The 15,647-nt window shown below is 43.9% G+C and overlaps 1 protein-coding gene and 1 long non-coding RNA gene across 5 annotated transcripts in view; both read left to right on the forward strand.

The window, feature by feature from the left end:
- Window positions 1–10,302, forward strand: part of LOC138761879 (uncharacterized) — a 170,533-nt gene extending 160,231 nt beyond the window's left edge. The window contains exons 8-9 of the long non-coding RNA XR_011356558.1: window positions 1,785–1,913; window positions 10,087–10,302. This is a non-coding gene — a long non-coding RNA (uncharacterized lncRNA). The remainder of the gene's footprint in view (window positions 1–1,784; window positions 1,914–10,086) is intronic.
- adcy5 (adenylate cyclase 5) overlaps window positions 1–15,647 on the forward strand; it is a 390,458-nt gene that overhangs the window by 182,299 nt on the left and 192,512 nt on the right. The window lies entirely within an intron of this gene.

Below are 15,647 nucleotides of genomic sequence, written 5' to 3' on the forward strand. Positions count from 1 at the left end.
ATGTTATTCGAACAGCTGAGGAATAAGTTTGATTTGACAAATAAAATTTTCTTCTGCTGTCTTCAGCTAAGTTCTTTCTTGGGACTGTCTATGGCCCTGCCCATGTGTAGTGACTTGGAGACTCTAATTCGAAGGGGGAATGTATCCAAGTTTATCTTTATAATGTATTTCCTACTCCAAAGTGAGGACCCGAAGCCAGGCTTACATAAGGCAAGGGAAAGGTGGGAGTCAGACTTGGTCACAACAATCCACTAGCAGTGCTGGTCAGACCTGTGTTGGGACAGCATGACAGCAGTTATTAATGCCAGGTGCAGATTGGTGCAATATAGTATCTTGTATCAACTGTACCTCACACTACAAAAATTACATAAATCTATTTTGGAAATGTGGTTTAGGTGTGGTGTGGAGATTGGACCTTATCCATTCAACCTGGCAGTGTACAAAGGTGAGACCCTTCTGGAGGACCTGGGGAACATTCTGAAAAAAAGCTACAAAAGTGGATTTTCCACAGGATTGTCCTGGGAAACATTATGGATGTGAGATTTAAACTGTCCAACTACCAAATTCAGTTTTTGAAGGTCATTTGTCAGTAGCCAGGAAGTGTATAGCGGTCACGTGGAACTCTGACTCCCAACTAAGTATTACATGATGGAATACGGAAATGCAGAGCTGTATTCCCCTGGAGAAAATCACATACAATTTAAGGAGGAAATATGACCCATTTGTTAGGGTGTGGCAACCCTATTTACAACACATTGGTTTGCAGATATAATGATACCCCTTCTGAATAAAGGAAATCCATGCCAATAGAGAAATTATTGAGATCAATGAAGTGGGTCATGATGCAGATGACATGCTCTTGTATTTTGTTCCTTATCTTTTTTATTTTAGGTTTCTTTGGATTTTTCTTAAGATCCTTTAAGGGTTTGTGACTTAATCAATAATTGTTCTTTTGAGTTTGTTTAATTTATATAATCTTTTTCTTATGGTATTAGGGTATGGGAAGGGGGGAGTAGGGTGGGGGTGAAAGAACAAACTGAATGTTATATACCATTGTTGAGAGAGATTGTTAGTTTGCATATGTGTGAATCTATGAAAATCAAAAATAAAATATTTTTTTAAAAAACGGAGACCTAGAGTTTTGGTCGTCGTGTTTGAACGACCTATGCCGAGATGTCAGATATTCTTTAGACCAGAAAAGTCACACAAAGTCTACCTAAAAAAAGATAATATTTCAGGTTGATGACCTTTCCGCAGAACGTGGACCCACTTTCACCTTGCATAATCTCTCCTTTTATCATTTAATCTCTCCTCCAACTCTATCCATCACATTTTCCCATTTCTCTTGGCTAACCTGCCCTTATTTAAAATTTAATTTAAAATTTAGACATACAATAGAGTCCCACGAATCCATGCCACCTAAATACACGCAATTAACCGACAATCTCCCCCCACCCCAAACAGAGGGGAGAAAACTGGAGCACCCAGAGGAAACCCACATGGTCACATGATACAACCTCCTTATGGATAGTGCCAGATTCTAACATGGGTGACTGGTACTATAATATCTTTGCACTAACCGTTGCGCTAACTGTGCCACCCTATTCCCTGCTACTTGTTATCATTCCACATTTCTGATGAAAGGCCATTGTCCTGAGATGTTAACTCAGCCACTCTCCCCACAGATGCTGCCTGACTTGTTGAGTATTTCTGGTATTTCATATTTTTATACTAGTTGTTGTGATCTGAAGTGTTAAATCTCCTTTGTTTTTCTCTCTCATCAGATGCTGTCCAACCTGTTGAGCAATTACAGGATTTTATGACAATGATATAGAATTACAGCGACATTTAGATTTTGTGTGGTCACTTGGAATTTGGGAACACAACAGCAATTTTTGGGCAAAACAGATCAGGTAAACTGTCTTGTGATGTTTACATAGGGATAAATATTGACCACAGTGCCTTATAGCTCCAGTGACCTGGGTTCAACCCTAGTCTCTGGTGTGGTCTGTGTCGAGTTTGCATGTTCACTTTGAGGTTACGAGCTTTCCCTCAGAACTCCGGTTACCTCCACGTTCGAAAGAGGTGTTGTTGAGCGGGTAAATTGGACCTTGTGTATAGTTGGGGGTGCTGATCAGAATCTGGGGAGAGTAAAATGGGATTAAGATAAACTTGAATGGGTTTGTAGTTTATTGTCACATGAATCAGGAGAAATCTTGGTGTTTTCATGCTATCCAGGCACGTCAGCCAGTCCATAGCACAGCAGGTAGTGCAGGAATAACAATACTGTGGTAGAATAAAACTAAAGTGCAGGGTGTAGTGTCACATAAGTCAAAAGTGCATGTTACAGTAGAGATATAAGAGAGTAGAATAATTGCAATGAAAGTAGGAGAGAATCGGTTAGGAACAGCACCCAATGAGACCATAAGACATAGGAGCAGAAATAGTCTATTCAGCCCACTGAGTCTGCCCCGCCATTTAATCATGGGCTGATCCATTTTCCCACTCTACCCCACTGCCCGGCCTTCTCCCCATAACCTTTGATGCACCCAATGACCTGGCCTCCACAACTGCCCGTGGCAACAAATTCCACAGATTTACCACCCTCTGGCTGAAGAAATTCCTCTGCATTTCTATCTTAAGTGTGTACCCTTCAATCCTGAAGTTGTGCCCTCTTGTCCAAGACTCTCCCACCATGAAAAGCAACCCTTTCTACACCTACTCTGTCCACATCTTTCAACTTTCAAAATGTTTCAATGAGATACTTCCTCATTCTCCCAAATTCTAATGAATGCTGGCCAAGAACTGATAAACACTCTTCATATGATGATCTTTTTATTCCCAGAATCATCTTGGAAAACCTCCTTTATACCCACTCCAATGTCAGCAAATTCTGTCTTAAATTAGGAGCTAAAAACTCCTCACCAATTCTCTATGTGTGGTCTCACCAATGCCTTACAGATCCTCAACATCGCATACCTACTCTTCTATACTATTCCAATTGAAATGAAAGCCAGCATTGCATTTGCCTTTTTCACCACCATTTCAACCTGCAAGTTTACCTTCAATGTTATTTTGCACGAGAACTCCCAAGTCTCTTTTCATCTGGGTATCTTCAGTTTTCTCCCATTTAAAAAATAGTCTGCTTGTTTAATTTTTGGCAGGCTCCGGTGCCATTTTGAAATTCTCGGTGTAAATCAGTGTTTGGTGGTTAGTGGGTTGAAGGAACTGTTTTCATGCAGTGCAACTGTGATCCTATTAGACAAGAGATTGGGGAAAACTTCATTCCCCAGCATCTTACAGTATAAAATAGGCCCCACAGAGCAGACCAAATGTAACATCTCACCTCTGACATGGCTCTTCAAAGTCTCACCGCCCTGGGGTCTTGCATGTAGAACCATCGTCACCTCCCAAGACCTTCCCAAAGTCAATCACGGTCCTGACCCATGTGCCAGCAGAGCTGCTGCCTCGTTGTGCCGGAGACCCAGTTCCACTTGCAGTTTTCTTGTTCGCCCTGTGATCGCATGGGTTTCTTATGGGTGTTGTTGCAGGGTTAATTGCCCATTGCCAATTTCCCATTACATACAGGTAAGTGGTAGAGGCTGGGAATTGTTGACGAGAAAGCAGGGATATTTAAATAATGGATGTGCAAGTGGATGGTGGAATGAAGGATGTGTTTCCATGCTGTTTCTCTCCATGATGAAATGGAACATTTCAGCGCAATAGAGGCCCTTTGGCCCACGATGTTGTGCTGACCTATATAATTCTACTCAACAATCTAAACCATCCCCACCTATTTTTCTTGCATCCATGCCCCTGTCTAAGAGTCTTTTAAATGTCCCTATTGTACTAGCCTCCACCACCATCCCTGGCAATGCATTCCAAGCACCCACCACTCTCTGAGTCAAAAACTTAGCCCTGACATCCCTCCTAAACTTTCCTCCCCTCACCTTCTACAGATGTCCTCAGATATATGACTGTAAATCCTGGAGCTCTCCCCCAGTGCACTACCCTTATCAGAAGGACTGGTGCACCTCAAGAAGGCAGCTTACTGCCAACTCCTCAGGAGCAATTATGATGGGCAATACATCCTCACATCCAGAGATGATGTCCAGTGCCGAGGTTTGGTGGTTGTGGATGAGGCAGCTCAGGCTGTCACAAACCAGCAGACGCAGCCTGCAGGAGATTGAAGGAGTGCACAGAAGATTTACAAAGTTGTTGCCAGGACTTGAGGAGCTGAGTTGCAGGGAAAAGTTAAACTTTATTCCCTGGAGAGTTGGAGAATGAGGGGGCATTTGGTAGAGGTGTGCAAAATTACGATGGGCAGAGATGAAGCAAATGCAAGCACACCCTTTCTACTGAAGTTAGGAGAGGAAAGAACTAGAAGACTCTGGTTAAGGGTGGAAGGTGACATGTTTAAGTGTAATATTCAGGGGAGCTACATTCAGATGTGGAATGGAGTTGAGTGCAGAACTGGAAAATTCAGGTTGGATTTCAACATTTAAATAAACATTGGATAGTACATGGATGGGAGAGGTATGATCTAGGTGCTGGTCATTGGGACTAGACAGAGTAATACATTGGCATGGACTAGATGGGCCGAAGGGCCTGTTTTTGTGGTGCATTGTTCGATGGTTCTGTGGAGAATGGGGCACATAACAGTTTCAGCAATGTAAAGCAACAAGGAATCTGCTGGAAGAACCCAGTGGGAGAAAAGGAATGGTCAACATCAGAACATGATGAACTGTCCCGGCCTGAAACCTCAGCCATTCCTTTCCCCCACTGATGCTGCTTGACTTGCTTAGTTCCTCCAACGGATTGTTTGTGGCTCCAGATTCCAGTGTATGCCGTCTCCTGTGTGTCTTCAGCAATGCTAAAGTGGATAAAACAACTTTGGAAGGAAGGTGTCATTTGAATGACTGTCAGAGCACAGCCTGGGTGTCTGCCAGAAGTCGTAAACCCACTCCAAGTGGGCTTCACAGATGCAGGATTGAACTTTGAGGAAGTTTTGTCAGGGGATGTGGTGCAGTTATTTGGAATTGGTGAGTTTGTTTAATTCATTTGCTCAAACAATTTCAGCTTTCAGAGTCATGGCATGATGCAGTATGGAAAAGGCCTTCAAGTCTTACTTGTCCAAGTTCCAAGTTCAAATTTTTAATTTGTAAACATTTTTTTAAAAATTAGACTTAACAGGCCAATTCGGCCATCCAATTTACAGCCCATTAGTCTACACCCCAGTACGATTTTGAAGGGTGAGAGAAAACCGGAGCCCCCGAAGAAAACCCACGCAGACACGAGGAGAACATACAGACTCCTTATAGACAGTGCGGGATTCGAACCCAAAGGCGTTGTGCTAACCACTACGCCAACCGTGCCTTTTATGATCGTCTGACTGTACATATACAACCCAGCATTTCTTCGGACCACGGCACACACACAATACACGGTGCAAAATCACCACAATCTAAAATTATAATATAAAATAAATAGGTGTAAATACTGAACTCAGATTCATTCTGAGAGACTCCAAGGGGTACAGGATGCCATTCATCAATCTCACAGCGTGTGGGAGGGAGTGATTTCCCAGCCCGGCAGTCCAGATTTCTCTGTTGTTTCTGACCAGAGCTTGTCCCTTGTGCCTGCATTTGGCCCATATCCCTTGTTAGAGAGGCCATATGGTCCCTGCCAGTGTTTGCTGATTCCCAAACTATCCACTCCCATTGACTTCATCCACCTATTGCTTTGTTCTTTTGTTTTTTCCAGCTGATATTCAGCTCAGCTAGAGCTTCACATTCCACCACTTTATAGAACATGGAAATCTACAGTACATTACAAGCCTCTTGGCCGATATGATAATCTACGCTAACAACTGTCTAGAATTTCCTGAGGTTCTATGAACCAATCTAATAGGCTCTTAAAAGATCCTATTGTATCTGCCTCCACCAACGTTGCTGGAGATGCATTTCATGTACCTTCCACTCTCTGTTAAAAACCTACCTCTTACTTCCCCCTCCCCATGCTTTCTCCCAAGCACCTTAAATCTATTCCCCCTTTTGTTAGTTATATCACCCCTGGGAAAAGGTATTTGGCTATCCACATGATCAGTGCCTCATCATCTTGTACATGTCATTTAAATCATACCTCATCTTCTGTCGCTCCAAGGAGAAAAGACCATGGTTCATTCAACCTATCCGCATTAGGCATGTTCTCCAATCCAGACAGCATCCTTGTAATTCTCCACTGCACCCTCTCTATAGCATCCACAGTCTTCCTGTAGTGAGGTGACCAGAACTGAACACAAGATTCCAAGTGGATGTAACTAAGGTTATATTACCTCACGGCTCTTGAATTCAATCCCATAGTTAATGAAGGCCAGCACACCATATGCCTTCTTAACAACACTGTCAACCTGACAACACTGTCAGGATATGGTAGATAAAGGAGTAGATTTAGCACAGGGTGGTGCGACTGGTAGTGCAGCTGCCTCGCAGCAATGGTGACCCGGGTTAAATCCTGCCCTCAGCTACTGTCTGTGTGGATTGGCTTGTCCAACCTGAGACATCCGGTTGAACATAGACTAGGGAGCATGGAGCAGTCCAGCGCTGGAACAGGCCCTTGATGCCAGGGCTGTCCACAATGCCAACCAAAATTAATCCCATGTGCCAGCACAATTTCCCTTTCCTCCATTGCTTGCCTGACCACGTGTCTATCCAAATGCTTTGCCAATATATCTGCTTCCACTAACTTTCCCCAGCAGCATGTTCCATGTGAAACACACTTGCCATGTGGAACACACTTGACTTGCAAATCTCCTTTAAACTTTCTCACCTTAAAGCTATGCCCTTTAATACTTGATACTTTCACCCTGGGAAAAAGAGACTCTCTACCCTATCTATGCCTCTCATAACTTAATAGTCCTCTGTCAGTTTCATTCTACATCCAAGGATGGGAGATTGGTTGGTTAATTGGCCACAGTTGACAGCCCTGAGTGAGGGGTAGGATATAGAGAGATGGGACGGGAGTCAATGAGAACATGGGGAGAATGGAAAGTGCAATTATAGTGTGCCTGACAGCTGCCTCGGACCTGGACTGAAGGGCCTATCTCCATGTTGAAATACTCTCTGAGTCTCTTGATACTTACCCCTTTTTGTAATTTGTTTTCAAAACAGAGCCACTTTAAAGTCTGAGCATCACACAGTGTGGAAACTGGCCCTCACCCGAAATTTCCCATGTCGACCAAAATGTCCCACTACACTAGTTCCACCTGCCTACGTTAGCCCCATATCCCTCTAAACCCAGTCCATCCATGTATCCATCCAATTTATTTCTTAAGTGTTGAAATATCCCTGCATCAATCATCTCTGGCAGTCCATTACAATCACCCACCAACCTCTGTGTAAAAAGTTAACCTTCAGGTTCCTTTCAAATCTCTGCCCACTCTCACCTTACCGATTCCCCCATTCTGGGCAAAAGATTTTCTGCGCCCACCCGATCAATTCCTCTCGTGATTTTATAAATCTTGATGAGATCATTCCTCATCCTCCTGTGTTCCAAGGAGCAGAGGCCTATCCTCCTCAGTCTCTCCCCATTAGCTCAGGCCCCTGAGTTCTGGCAACATCCTCATAAATCCTCTCTGCACCCGCTCCAGCTTGACAGCATCTTTCCTGTAGCATGGTGACCAAAACTGAATACAATACTCCATATGGGGTCTCACCAGCATCTTATACAACTGCAACATGACCTCCCACCTTCTCAAATCAAATACTCTGACTGATGAAGGCCAATGTGCCGAAAGGCTTTATGACCACTCTATCAACCTGTGATGCCACTTTCAAGGTACAGTGAAACCCCTTGTATCTGGCACCTATGGAGATTGTTATATGCGGGGTAAGTGTACTTCCCAGTTGCTTGAGAATTTCTCTTAAAATGCCTAACTAATACACCTGAATTAAGAATAAACAGTTTAAAAGACAAAAATACAATACTGGACTTAAACTGAATAAGCTTCACTTGCATGAACCTTAAAATAATTTTACTTTATTTTCACTCACTTTGAAAACATTTAACTGTCACTGTACAAAGCCACTTGAAAGACACACATTATAGATTATTAGACAACAGACAATACATTAGAGATAATTACCCCCCCCCCCAACCCCAGTTTAGAGATAAAGACTCTGATCGGGGCGACTCTTACTAAACAAGGATAAGGAGACACTTAAAGAGAGTCATCCCAACAGCGAACAGCATCAACCAGTTCTTCAACCTGGGCAACGCCTTTGCTGTTTCACTCAACTTTATTCAAACAGCTGCTACAAGCAAAGCACAACCAAGGCCAGGGGCATGGCCCAAAGATGCCTTAAAAGGGATGATGGTGGAGGCTGAAACATTAGGGGCATGTTGACAAGCACATGGATGAAAGAAAAATAGAGGGTTATGGGGTATGGAGGGTTTAGTACTTCTTTTAAGGAATATATGGTTTTAGCACAACATTAAGGACTAAAGGGCCGGTAGTGTGCTGTAGTATTCTATGTTCTCTGTGGTGGTAGGTGAACTGGTTAATGTCCCTTGGTGAGTGTAAAGGGCAATGTGAAACAATGGGGTAAATGGGCATGTGAAAGAGAGCATCTTGGAGGTGTGCAGGGAACTAAGCAGAGAGGAAATGGGACTCGTGGCAGGGGAGCTGGCATGCGTTTGATGGGCTGAATAGCCACCTCCGGTGTGGCTATAATTGGGGCCAAGGTTGATGATGTTAACGATGCCTTCTTTCTCTGATTCTGGAAGTGTTTAATTGTGGAAATCTATTTCCAAATTGTTTTCAACAAAGCCACAGTCCAAGGGAAGTCCCATTGATTTGACAATAGATGCAAAATCATTTTTACCTTCCAACTGTATGTGACCCACTTCACAATGTTCACTTCCTCATACATGGTAACCTGAGGAATGCACAATTTCCATTTTAATGAGGCAGTGCTGACTGCTTTTGCCGAAAGCCAAGCCTTTCATGCCATCGGCTACTCATATGAGTTCCTGATGATAAACACCATCTGCTGGAGGAACCCAACAGTTGAGCAGCAGCCGGGGTAGAAACAGAATGGTTGATGTTTCGGTTGGTCTAGGAGCCTTTGTCAGGACTGGAGATACGGGGCAAGCTCATTCTTTTTCTCCCACTGTTGCTCCTTGACCCACCGAGTGCCTCCAGTGGAGTGTGGTCAGCTTCATCATCCAGCATCTCCACTCTCCTGTGGAACTGACAGGGAGTCTGCCGGAGGACCTGAACAGCCTGCTGATGGTGGAAATCTAGAACAGTGCAGATGGGGGAGGACTAGATCGAGCTCCTCCAGCACATCTTTCAGTTTAAAAAATAATTTAGGTAACAGGCCATTTTGGCCCCACGAGCCCATATGCTTGCCTAATTACACTTAATTAATCTCCAACCCCTGGTTCGTTTCGAACAGTGGGAAGAAACCGGAGCCGCTGGAGTAAAACTTACACAGACCCGGAAAGAACATACAAACTCCTTACAGACCGTGCTGGATTTGAACCCCAGTTCTGTGACAGCGTTTCGCTAACCACTACACCGTCCATGCTGTGTTTTTTGTCTTCTACAGGATGATGGCGCTAGTTTTACTGACCCTTAATCCTCTGCTGTCCCAACTTAAGCTCACCCCGAGCCATCAGTGCTTGTTAATTTTCAAATTCTCTTGTCTCTTTTTGAGCCACCGTGTTATCTCCCATCCTACCGCCCTAGAACTGCCATGGTTCCCACTCCATTATTTCTCCCTTTTGATGATCCCCAAATTCAATGTGTCCACCACTAGTGGTCCTCAACACTGGGACACTCCGCTCCCAGCTTTTGTCCATTACACCAAACACACGACAGTGTCTAACTTATCCTTCTATGAACTGTCTTGGGATGCCCTTAGAGGCACTAACTCTGTCTACTATACAGAAGACTAAAGGAAATTTTGTGTAATACCACATGTTCTATTTTATTTCATGACAGTAAAATAATCTTAAATAAATAAATGGATGTTGTGCCATTTTTGTTATCCTCTTGACCACCCCAACACATTGTCTCCACAGATCCGCTTTGGTTTCGCTACCTTCTGGTGAGGACTGTCTCTGACAAGATTGAGGGCCAGATATATTGCAAATAGAGGGCCGATAATACTTCTCAGATGCTCTCTGGAGTTTGCTTTGTGCCCCAACATGATCCAACTTTTTCATCTTCTCAATCATTTTCCTTTCAACTGATTCAATATCCTTTAACTACTGCACTGACCAGAATTGTACAAAGTATTTATGGTATGGTCAAATTCTGTGAGTAATGTCTGCAATTATGTCATTGAAACAGTGCTGAGATTTCAGGATCTAGTGACATGTTCAGTCCTGAATTCCAGTACTATCAGTGAGTGGTTTGCCTGTTGTCCCTGTGAGGGTTTCCCCCACCTTGCTAGGCATTCCCATTTGCTCCGTCAGCCCATAGATGTGATCATTGATGGGTTAGTTGGCCACTGTACATTAATGTGATGTCAGTGGGTGGTGTGACATGTTTATTTTTATTCATTCACAGGATGTGGGCTTTGCAGGCTGAACAGCATTTCATTGCCCATCCCCACTGCCCTTGAGAAGGTGGTGAGGGGGTTCTGTCGTCTTGAACAGCTGCAGTCCTTGAAGTGCGGGTTTGCCCACATGCTGTGAGTGAGGTTTTTCCAGGATTTTGAAGAACCAGGCCCTTAGGACCAACCTGCCCATGCTAACCAAAATGTCCCACCCACACTTGCCTGCAATTGGCCCATATGCTTCTTAAACATTGCAGTAGTACCTGCCTCAACCACCTCTGCCATCATGTTCCATACACCCACCGCCCTCCGTGTAAAACAAGTTGCCCTTTAAGTTCTTCCCCTCTCACCTTAAAACCCTTCCCTCTATTTACTGGGCAAATTTGACACACTTACCTGTTATGATTTTGTCCACCTCTGTCTGATCACCTCTCATCCTTCTGCGGTCCAATGAATAAAGCCTGGCGTGCTCAAACTCTCCCAATAACGCAGGCCCCTAAGTCCTGGCAATATCCTCATAAATCTCTGCACTCTCTCCATTTTGACAACATCTTTCCTATAACATGGTGACCAAAACTGAACTCAATACTCCAAATGGGGCCTCACCAATATCTCCTACAACTCCAACATGACCTGCTAACCTCTAAACTCAGTACACCAACTGATGAAGGCTAATGTGCTGAAAGCCTTTTTTGGTCACCCTCTTTACCTTTGATGCCACTTTCTAGGTATTCTGAGACCCCTCTTCCTTGCAAAATTCCCAGATCCTACCATTCAATGTGTAGGTCCTACCCAGTGAAAAACGGCGATGTATTTTCAAGCCAGGGTGGTTTGTGGCGTGGAGGGCAACTTCCAGGTAATTTTACTGTTATTTTGCTGCTAGAGTTTGTGGGTTTGGAAGGTGCTTATAAAGGACTGTTGGTGCGTTGCTGCAGTGCATCCCATCAAGGTGGTATTACTGCCTTTTGGTGATGAAATCAGTGAATAGTTGTGGATAGAATGTCCATCTGGTGCACTGTTCTGTACTGTAATGCTGTTGAAGCTTCCTTCATCAAGGCAAATGAAGATTATTCCCTCACACTCCTGACTTGAGCCATGTGGATGTTAGCAAGTAAGATCATCAGCACAGGATTCCTGGCTTGACCTGCTCTTTTAAACACATTGTGTATATGGAACCGTAGAACACTGCAGCTTAGAAACAAGCTTGTGTTGATCTATTATTTTGCTAAGTCTCAATGACCTGCATATGAACCATAGTTCTCCATAACCTTCCCATCCATATAGAACACTACAGCACAGTACAGGGCCTTCAGCCCTCGATGATGTGCTGACCCATATATTCCTTTTAAAAAATGTAATAAACCCTCCATCCATGTGCCTGTCTAAGAGTTTCTTAAATGCCCCTAATATGTCAGCCTCCTCAACCATCCCTGGCAAGGCATTCTATACACCCACAACTCTCTTAAAAACTTACCCCTAAACTTCCCTCCTGACACCTTGTATGTATGTCCTCTGGTGTTTGCTATTCCTGCCCTGGGAAACAGGTGTTGGCTGTCCACCCTCTCTATGCCTCTCAGAATATTATAGACCACTATTAAGTCTTCTCTCATCTTTCCTCGCTCCAAAGAAAAAAGTCGTAGGTCTGCTAATCTTACCTCATAAGACTTATTTTCCAATCCAGGTAACATCCTGGTAAATTTCCTCTGCGCCCTCTCCATAGCTTTCACATCCTTCCTATAATGATGTAACCAGAACTGAACACAATACAGTCTCACCAGAGATTTATAGAGTTGCAACATGACCTCTCTATACTCGAACTCAATCCCCCTATTAATGAAGCCCAGCATTTCATAGGCCTTCTTAACTATCTTATCAATCTATGCGGTGACCTGGAGGGATGAATAGATCTGAACCCCAATGTCCCTCTGTTCATTCACTCTCTTAAGTAATCCACCATTAAACCTGTACCCAGCCTTCTAGTTTGTCCTTATCTAGATTGAACTCCATCTGCCACTTTTCTGTCCAACTCTACATCCTGTCTATATGCCCTTGTAACCTTTGACAACCTTCAACTCCATCCACAATTTCTCCAACCTTCATATCATCTGCAAACTTACTGACCCATCCTTCTGCCTCTTCATCCAGGTTGTTTATAAAAATCACAAAGAGCAGGGGTCCCAGAACAGATCCTTGCGGTACTCCACTAGTCACCGAGCTCCAGGCAGAATACTTTCCTTCCACTACTACTACTCTGTTTTCCACCTACAAGCCAATACAAGACCAATCCAAATTGTTCTTAAATGTCAAAATTGAGCCCACATACACCACTTGAGCTGGCAGCTCATTCTATACTCACATTCCTCTCTTCATGAAAAATTTCCACCAAATTTTCCCTTGAAACATTTCCCCTTTTACCTTTAACCCATGTCCTCTAGTTCCTGTCTCACCTCCATGGAGAAAGACCTTGTGTTTCTGTATCCATCATAATTTTGTATGCCACTATCAAATCTTCACTCATTCTCCGATGCTCCAGGGAATAAAGTTCTAACCTGCTTAAGCTTTCTCTCAACTCCTCAAGTCCCGGCAACATCCTTGCAAATCTCTGCACTCTTTCAATTTTATTAATATCAATCATATTGCTATGGCTCTTCCAGTTCAGTTTATCGAGGCTGGTAACCCACCAGGATATTTTCAGTGGCAATTCTGTGAGGCTGGATTTCCTCTGGTTGGATGTCATTGTCTGACATTTGTGTGGCATCTATCTGGACCATGTAGTGGTCAGTTCACAGCTGTAAGTTTATGTCCAAATCTGGGCAATAGGTTAGTCTCACGATTAGACCTATGCTATTACAGCGCCAGCGACCGGGTTTGAATCCACCATGGTCTATAAGGAATTTGGTATGTTCTTCCCATGACTGCCTGGGTTTCCTCCAGTTGCTCCTACTTACTTTCACTTTCCAGAGATGTACGGGGCTAATTGGTCACATTGGTGTAATTGGATGGCGTGGGCTTGTGCACTGGAAGGACCTGTTACCCTGCTGGATCTCTAACTTTAAATTTAATTTAAAAGCAGGATATGACGGTCCTCGAGAGAATGGGGTAAAGGACCTGGGGTATGTAGTGCTATCCCAGTGGGGCAGGGCAGGAGTGAAGATCCCAAGAGCTTACCAATCGCATGCTGCTTCCAGGTGCACAGACAAAGGGAAGGGCAGCGGGTAACAAGTTTCTCCATCCTACTCTGCCCCAATGACTGAGTACATTGCTGCACAATGTCTGCCTTCTGGGGTGTGCAGACATTGGGGAGAGGGTTCAAAGGAGGCTCACAGGGATGATTCCAGGAATGAAAAGATTATCAATGAGGATCGTTTGTCAGCTCTTGGCCTGTACTCTTTGGAATTTAGGAGAATGAGGAGGGAGGTCTCATTTAAACATTTTGAATGTTGAAGGCGTTGGCAGAGTAGATGTAGTCAGGTTGTTTCTCATGGTTGGAGAGCCTAGGACAAGAGGATACAACTTCAGGATTGAAGAGTATCCACTTAGAACAGAAATGCATAGGAATCTCTTCAGCCAGAGGGTGGAGAATCTGTGGAATTTGTTGCCACAGGCAGTTCTGGAGGCCAGGTCATTGGGTGTATTTATGGCAGAGATTAATAGGTTTTTGTTTAGCCAGGGCATCAAAGATTAAGGGGAGAAGGGTGGGGAGTGGGGCTGAGTGTGAAAATGGATCAGCTTATGATTGGTGGGGCAGACTCAATGGGCTGAACAGCCAGTTTCTGCTCCCATGTCTTTTGGGTAGACATCTAAGACTTTGTAACTTTATTCCGTGCGAGAATTCTCCGTGGTCTTCCTGAGCCAATGTTATTCGGAGCAGACCATGGGGGATGAATTCCCACCATTACAACATCCAGATGGATCCAGGTTATGCACACAAGGTGCTGGAAGTCTGGGAAGCTGCTATAAAAATGCAGTTTAGCTTCCTTTCATACTGAAAATTTTCCTGGAGGCATACCAGGTGATTAAAAGGCAGCACGGTTGCTCTAGCAGTTAGTGCAACGTCTTTACAGCGTCAATGATCGGGACTGGACTGGCATTCAAATCCCACACTGTCAGAATTTTTACGTTCTCCCCAAGTTTGCATGGGTTTTCTCTGTGAGCACCGCTTTCCTCCCACCATTCAAAATGTACAAAGGGTATAGGTTAATGGGATGTAAATTGGGTAGTATGGACTAGTGTGCTGGAATGGCCTGTTACTGTGCTGTATGTCTGTATGTATGGCCTGCCAGCATGATAATGAACAGAGATTTCACCTTCAGGGTTGGACGGGAGATGCTGAGGGGTTCTCCTTGAAGTGCGGAAAGGTCACGAGATTTGAGAGGGGTAGACAAGATATTAATTGGATAAAAGAGATTAGCTATAGGGAAGTAATAGTTTAAGGAGTACAAGGCCAATATAAAAATTGGGGCAAAAGGGAGGGGAGGGATGGTATGAGGAGAAACAATTTTTTTGTGGTAAGTAGTTATGATTGGCATCTCAAAGCTTGTAGGGGCAGTGAAGATACTCTTCATTGGTCTAGAATTGGGAGCTTTCAAGAATTGATCGACACAAATAGAGTGATATATATAAATTATATTGTTGTGGAGTAGTTTTACATAGGTCTGCACAACATTGTGGGCTGTTCTGTAATGTTCTATGAAAGGTTTGGGAAGTTTGCTTTATGTGCCAAGGTATACTTGTAAATTACCTCTCTGATTCACTTGCAAAGGTATGTCCCTTGGATGCAATACCTGAAGGAAACCTGGCAGAGTGGACTCTGTAAAAATACAGTAAGAGCTGGAGAAGCTCAGCAGGTAAAGATATGTAACTGACATTTCAGGCCTGAGCCCTTCCTCGTCTAAGTAAAAAGCAGGCAGGTGTCTGAATAAAAAGGCTGGGGAGAAGGGATGAAAGGGCAAGGGTTAGAGCCCAGCACAACAGACAGAAGGCGATAATTGGACATGGATAGGAGGACAGGAGAGAGGAAAGGTGATGGAGATGGGGTGCCTCTTAATGCAGAGCTGGAGGAAAGAAGACAGAGGGAACGGG

The sequence above is a fragment of the Narcine bancroftii genome, chromosome 4, assembly GCF_036971445.1.
Source record: "Narcine bancroftii isolate sNarBan1 chromosome 4, sNarBan1.hap1, whole genome shotgun sequence".
In the NCBI taxonomy this organism is placed as follows: domain Eukaryota; kingdom Metazoa; phylum Chordata; class Chondrichthyes; order Torpediniformes; family Narcinidae; genus Narcine; species Narcine bancroftii.